Here is a 6,330-nt window from a genome sequence, read left to right as displayed (position 1 = left end):
TGCGCAATAGCCCTGTTGATGGCAAGAGGAAGTTCTTATGCCAGCAGTTTGCGGATTGGTCGAAAGTTGTTGTGCCCGCTGAGAGTTGCTAAGCGACCGCTTTTATAAATCCATAATTTGTATTGGTGGTCGGTAGATAGTTGTTTTCGCCTGTGTATTAATTAGCGTGTTAAAACGTTTAAAAAATTCCGATTGCTGTCAACTCACGTCCAAGTCCGTCCTCCGAGGAGCTGCTTGCAAGTCGGATGCCAGAGTTCCTGCCCCGACCTCCCCGTTTGCAGACGGGGGCACCTCGAGCCACCCCGGGGCTCTCTGGGTCTCAGTTTCTTGCTGCATAATAGGGATAAAATAATGCCTAACTTCCAGGGCTGTCCGTAATTAGGGTCGACACAGGACCACTTCACACATTACAGCTGTTGACTGTTTCTTCCCCTTTTAGAAGTGTCTGAGGAAGAAAGGAGGGAGGCAGGAAGCAAGCGAAGGAAAGAAAAGAGAAAGGGAAGAGAAGGGCGGGAGAGAGGGAAGGAAGGACAAACCACAAGGAAGGGATCTCATGAGACTGTGGTGCAAACACTGGATCCTCTCCTCCGTTCACTGTGGTCTGCATGCCTTGACCTCCTTAGGAAGCTTTTGGACTTGTGGATCTTGCTGTAAAATATAGATTTAGTAGGTCCAGCATGGGCCAGAGAACCACACTTCTACCAAGCTCCCAGCTGAGGTTGCTGGGCCTCAAACCACAGCTAAGTACCAAAGATGTAGATCAGGCATTTAGAATTAGGAAGAGCTTTTTAAAAACTGATGCCTTGACTGCACCCTCGGAGATTCTGATTTAGTAAGTCTAGGGTAGGATTGAGGGAATTAATATTTTTTAAAAACTCCCCAGTTGATTCTAAGATGCAGCCAAGATTGAGAACCTCTTTTCTGGATGATAAAACCTTTTTGACACACTGTGCGCTTTCCTGTGCTAAGCTCTTTAGATGTTCCATCTTTTGTAATTTCTGGAGCAACCCTAAAAGATAGGTATTATAATAGTCTCCATTTTATAGATAAGGAAAGTGAAGCTGAGAGAGGTGATGTGACTTATCAGAGATCACACAGCTGACAAGCAGTTGGGCCAGTGAAATCTGTCCTGTGTCTAACTCTTCTACAAGTGAAGTCTTGGAATCATCTCGGAAAGATACTTCCTCTTCAACCATCTTTCCTCATTCTTCCCTGATGGATCTTTTCTTACCATCATCCTTCCTTTAAACGCTCAAAAGCTCTCTCAGGGCTTACAAAGCATATTCTGCCCCCATCATATAGTGTGTATATTTGTCTTGTCCAGCTTCTTAGATTTTAAAACTTGTGTCTACACCTATGTACATCCTCCACAGCACCAATCAGAGTGTCTTACATATATCCAGTATTAATATTTGTTGAGTTATATGGCCCTATGCCCAAAGAGTCTTCCACAAGCTTCTAGTATCATATAGATTTTTCTATAATCCTGGTTATTCAGCATACCTTCAAAAATCTTCCTTATATTTAGAGGTATATAATTGATAAACTACTTTTGCATGTCTTATGCCATCAGTGGAACAACAGCAGCAATATACTCACCCAAACATAATACTAACTAACATCCTTTATAAAGTGTATTATTCAAACACATATTTTGCATGAAAAATCTATCTTAGGCTTGGTGCCTGTAACTCAGCGGCTAGGGCACCAGCCACATACACCTGGGCTGGCAGGTTTGAACCCAGCCCAGGCCTGCCAAACAACAATGACAACTACAATAACAACAAAAACAATAGCCAGGTGTTGTGGCAGGCGCCTGTAGCCCCAGCTACTTGGGAGGCTGAGCCCAAGATAATTGCTTAAGCCCAAGAGTTGTTGTGAGCTGTGATGCCACGGCACTCTACCAAAGGTGACAGAGTAAGACTCTGTCTCAAAAAAAAAGAGAAGAAGAAGAAAAAAGAAAAATCTCAATCCTCACAATGACCCTATCAGATCAGTATTATTATTGCTATGATCCTCGTTTTATGGTTGGTGAAACTAAGACCAGGTTGTAACTTATCCCAGCCACAGAGGCAGTGAGCAGAGGCAGAACTGGAGTGCAAACAGCCTGCCCTCAAACCTAACTCTATGCACACAGAGGAAGCAGATTGTAGCGATTATTCATTTCCACCCCTCTAGAAACACAAAGCAAGATCAATAAAATTTGTATCTCTGGATTTGTGTGTGTGTGTGTGTGTTTTTTTTTTTTTTTTTTTTTTGCAGTTTTTGGCCAGGGCTGGGTTTGAACCCACCACCTCCAGCATTTGGGGTTGGCGCTCTACTGCTTTGAGCCACAGGCGCCACCCACTATGGGTGATTATTGAGCCACACAGTATGGGTGAAAAATAAAGATAGAAAATGATTAAAATTAAATTTTGGTAGTATGTATGAAACTAGTAAACTTTTCCGACATTTTTACAGGGGATATTTCTGTGAAGATGAAATGAGGTTTTGTTTGCAAAACACCTAGGAAAATACTTGGCACAAAATAAACACGATATAAGTACTTTCCTTTATTATTATTACCTTATTAAATTCTTACTATAACCTCTTGAGAAGGGCCACCTTGTGGGTGTGCATTTCTAGGCAAATAGAAACTGAACATGCTTATAATTGTAGCATTAATTTTCATTTTAAATGATGCTTAGTTCTGAAAAGTTAATAGAAAAGTTCTAACATGTTGGTGTAAAGTCTTGTAAATAGCTTGGTTACAAAGAAGCACATAAAACATAGGTTCGCTGTCAACTAGGGCATCCAAAGCTGATGGACAAAGCAGATTTCTGTCTAGAAATACTCAGCGTCACCCAGAAATCCTCACTGTTTTCCACAAACTCTTTTGTTGTGTCTCAAACTCTTTCAGCTCCTTCCTTATGAAAATGACTTATTTATTTATATATTGACATTTACAACTGCTCAGAAGTAGACTCAAAAATATTTTAAAGAAATTTCCACCCAAAATAGTGGATTTGGGAGAACAATGAGCTTTTGCCAGCAGAGGGCAACATTGGTTTGTTTTTATAGGATTGTTTTCTTGGTGAACAGCTCATTTAGCAAACAGAAGTAAACGTTTCTCAGTATTTCATTATTAAAACATTACACAGAAAATATTTTAATGTACATGTACACGCAGCTTAGTTTTGAAAGCATCTGCTCTTCTCAGCAGCACGGAATCCGTATCTACAGTAAACTAGTAGTTCAACTGAGACACTTAACAAGGATGTCATAGGTAGAAATCCTGGAAGATTTTGCTTGTTTTTGTAGAGCATTTACTATGTTTTGTTTTGTTTTCATGAAATCATAACTGCTGAAATCACTTAGAACCACCAATGACAAATTTCCCAGAAAGCTCAGGATATGGAATTTTATTTTGTGAGGGTCCTTATGAGCCCTTAAAGAAAAACTGAATCTCTCTGTATCCATTTGTTGTACTAGTTTTTATTCACTTTAATTATAAACTGATTCCAATCCAATGTTCTTTTCCTGATTAAAATTATGGAAATATTCAAATTAGATATAGTAAATCATAGTACACGGGATAACTTGTCTGTTGCTGTATTAAATAGCTATTTTATAGTAATCCTTTTTAGAAACATATGATAAGAACTATAAGTCTAGATGGTTTCCAAATATCAACTAGCACTACCAGTAATTTTTCTTCACCTAATAAAGGTGGTAAAGTCAAACTGTAATGTATTTTTCTCTCTTTATTTTCATTTCCCAAATTACTGACAATTATATAAGTAAATTTCTAGTAATAAACTTGAAATAATTTCTCTGAATTAAGATATATCTGCAAGCCATTTTAAAACTTATTTTAAATTTGAATGACTATTGTAGATTTTCCATTTCCTTTCATTTTAATAGTATATGTTTATCCAGATGTGTTGAGGATTAAACATATTTTTAAGTTAGTAATTTCTTCCTTTACAGAACTTGTCAAAGTTCAATGATGTTATTGCATGTTAAGAATTGTGGTATAAATTTTTATAAAATGTTTGCAATTTATAAAAATGTTTTTAGAAATTTTGATAATCTCACAAGTCAGTTAAATTAACAGCATATCAGAATGTTCTCAAAATTAACTCTTTGTTGACCAGGGAAATAACATACTTGTTAATGTCACAGGCATGGCATCAGGAGGTCTTGATTTGACACTAGCCAACAATGAGATAGGTAGATCTTTCCCCAGCAGAGTGCCCATCAGACCATGTGAGGAGCACTTTACATGCACCAGTGTAGCAGTGAGTACCCAGACTCTCCAGAGGAGTTCCAGCTCCACTGCTTATTAGTTAATGTGACCTTGGGGAAGTTACTTAATCTCTCTATACGTTTGTTTTCTCATCTGTAAAATGGGGATGATAAAAAGAGTACCTAGCTCATAGGATTTCTGTGAAAATGAAATGAGGTGTTGTTTGCAAAACACCCAGAAAAATACTTGGCATAAAATAAATTCTATACAGGTACTTTTCTTTATTTTTATATGACCTTATTTAATTCTTACAGCCTCTTGAGAAGGGCCAGCATTGTGGGTGTGCAGGCTGTGCAGTCCACAGCACCCACGCTTAGAAGGGCCCATGCTTGGTTTAATTCTCTGCTGCTATTATCTTAAAAATTATAATAACTTTTTTTTTTTTTTGGAGACACAGTCTCAAGCTATAGCCCTGGATAGAGTGCCATGGCATCACAGCTCATAGCAACCTCAAACTCTTGGGCTTAAGCAATTCTCTTGCCTCAGCCTCTCAGGTAGCTGGGACTACAGGTGCCTGCCACAATGCCTGGCTATTTTTTGTTTGTTTGGTTGGTTGTCATTGTTTTAGCTGGCCTGGGCTGGGTTCGAACCCGCCGGCCTCACTGTATGTGGCCAACGCCCTACCCACTGAGCTACAGGCACTGCCCAATTTTTGAACAAGAGAACCAGCATTTATATTTTGCATTGGACCTGCATATTTTTCAGGCAGACAGTACAATTGTCCCTTAGTATTATTGTGGCTTTGGACAAGTAATATCCTCATTGTTCTCACCTGTCACTTACGGTGTCATTACTGAGCCATCACAAGGTTCTTGGGAGAATTAATGAGCTACTACATGACAGTGATTGGCACATATAAATTCTCAGAAATGATACCTCGTTTTATTACCATTTACTTTTATAAAATAACCTAATATTTCTGTACTTCTATAAATTCATATTCTTGCTTTCAATTATAAGAAAATTTTAGTGCAGTTAAAGGTTTACTGAAAGTACAGAGTAAAACCATAAAACTACTCGTTAGCAAAATTAAGCTAGGTTTATAAAGGGAAAAGATCACAGCTTTATTATTACAGAAATTCCTCATTAAAATTTAAAGCTTCTATAAATGTTAAAACTGAAGTTCTTTGTTCTATAGACCTAGACTAGAGAAGAATTCAAATGCTTGAATTTGGGTGATAACCCATAAGACCTTGGAGCACCTTTTCAAATGAGTAATATAATCAGTAAAAAGTAAGTGCAATACAAAATAAGCAAAAACACTGAAGGCTACATCAACCCAAATATTTATTCATAATACATTTTACTAATTTAACAAATGAATTAATGGAGTTAATTCCCTATACTAAGGCCCCTACACCAGGAAGGCAAAGGAAACGTAATATGAAAATACTGGGCGCTCTTAATTCATTAGCAACACCTCAGATGTAGATGATGATTATTGTTATTAATAAGGTATTTCATGCTTTAACACTAATTATTATTGTAGAAGGTAAGTAAAATATTTTTATAGACTTTGATGACATGTATAAAATATTTTCAAATAAAACATAAAAGTCAAAATAATATATATCCTTTTATGATTTACTCTAGAACATAGGCTAGAAATAATTCTCTACAGATGAGAAAATAAAGTTTTGTAAATAAAATTGGTGTATAGTATTTGTTTTCAAAAAATCTAATTAATGGAAAATTATTTTATTTTACCTTTACAGAGTTTAGAATATATATTCTTTCCACAACAGTATTTACCAATTGGCTCAGTGCCTGTGGCTGAAGTGGCTAACGCGCCAGCCACATACACCTAAGGTGGCAGGTTCAAATCCAGCCCGGGCCGCCAAAACAACAATGATGGCTGCAACCAAAAAATAGCCGGGTGCTGTAGCGGGCACCTGTGGTCCCAGCTACTTGGGAGGCTGAGGCAGGAGACTCACTTGAACCCAGGAGTTGAAGGTTGCTGTGAGCTATGATGTCGTGGCACTCTACCTAGGGGGATAGCTTGAGGCTCTGTCTCAAAAAACAAAACAAAACAGTATTTACCA

The sequence above is a fragment of the Otolemur garnettii genome, unplaced genomic scaffold, assembly GCF_000181295.1.
Source record: "Otolemur garnettii isolate 467f Iridium unplaced genomic scaffold, OtoGar3 scaffold00023, whole genome shotgun sequence".
NCBI classification, from domain to species: Eukaryota; Metazoa; Chordata; class Mammalia; order Primates; family Galagidae; genus Otolemur; species Otolemur garnettii.
The sequence above is the reverse complement of the archived record's forward strand: the minus strand, read 5'-3'. Positions refer to the sequence as shown.